Below are 1,504 nucleotides of genomic sequence, written 5' to 3'. Positions count from 1 at the left end.
CATCTGTGAACAGATGGAATGCATTATGAAACACGGGTCATTGCTACAGCAACCTCTGACCCCTAGCTGTTGCTTCTGGGCCAAGGTTGAGTGTAAAGGGCCTCTGTGAGTTTATATTCTCTGTCAGCATTCAGGGAAATTGTTTTCAATCTCCTTAAGATGAGCTATTGGCATAGACAGTCTTTGACCCACACCCATAAAAATGATGCACAAAACACCCCAAATCCTTGACCCAGGAAACAAGGTCTCAATGGTTGTATTTGTTTGCTTGTTGAAAACATAATATTTCCATGAATGTATTTTCTTTGGGCCAGAATGTTCTGTCTCTGACAACTCTGATAGGCGATAATGTCTGAAGTGGACTCCACTGCAATGTCACTTTGGGGAGTCATTTCAGGAGTGGTGAAGCAGCTCCAGGAACCACAAGTCAGAATGAGAGAAGGGCTTGGAACTTTCAAGAAGCTACTTCACCAGATTCCGCAATAATATGAAACCAATATATGGAGAGCCCATTTGAAGGAGGATGCAGACACGCCTGTGGCTCTGGGTGTGTGCACTTTTTAGTAAATTCCAGAATGACAGTAGAACTCCCTCTTTGCACCTACTCACTCCTCAAGCTGAAAGCCTAAAACTTCTCCTCAAATGGATTCTCTCTCTGGAAGTGGTCAACATTTAATATGGGCAATTTAGAGGGACAAGCAGGAGAGAGGCAATACTCTGCAGCCTGTAGGAGCAGCCTCCAGAGAGCATGGGTGTGTGTTTAGAGACAGAGACCTATCACACAAGCCTTGGTGCTGGCTAAACCTGGACTCAACCCTCGCGTCTGTTTGTTTACACCTCCTAGGACATGTTCTGTATTAGTTAGATAATGAAAGGCCCATCTGTAAGGTAGAGATAAAAAGCAATTCCTGACTCGTGAAGTTGTTGCATAATCTGTATAAATGATGTTTGGTATAAAAAACACATGCACCAGTGGCCACCCATAGTAAGTACTCAAGACCTTGGGAGTCTCAGGAGTATGGGTGAACCTCACCAGGTCTACAGACAGGGGAGCTAAGCAGGGCCAGCAGAGACTCCTTAGAGTTAAGGAACAGAAGCTCTCAAACAAACAGGAGATCTAGGACACTTCCCTGGGCCAGCCTTAGCACCAGCCTAAATGACAGGAAAGATAATAGTAGCCATTTTAACCGACCTTCCTGCCACCTAGCAGATTCTAATCTTAGAACTCAAGAAGTCGTTGAAAAAGCTTTTTGCTGCTTTTACTCCACTCCCCCATTTACTAGAGCTATTTTAATTTTACATTATTTCTTATCTTTTTCTTTATTCCTCTCTCATACAATACATCCCCACCAGAGTCTCCTCTCCTTCCAGTGCTCCCCCACCTCCCCTCTCCCCCAGATCCACTGTTCTCCGTTTTCCTTCAGAAAAGAGCAGGGCTTCCGGTGGTATCAAATAAATACTGCATCACTAGATGTAACAAGACAAGGCACAAACCCTCGCTTCA

This window comes from Myodes glareolus, chromosome 22 (assembly GCF_982192425.1).
Source record: "Myodes glareolus chromosome 22, mMyoGla1.1, whole genome shotgun sequence".
Lineage (NCBI taxonomy): Eukaryota > Metazoa > Chordata > Mammalia > Rodentia > Cricetidae > Myodes > Myodes glareolus.
This window is presented reverse-complemented; position numbering follows the sequence as displayed.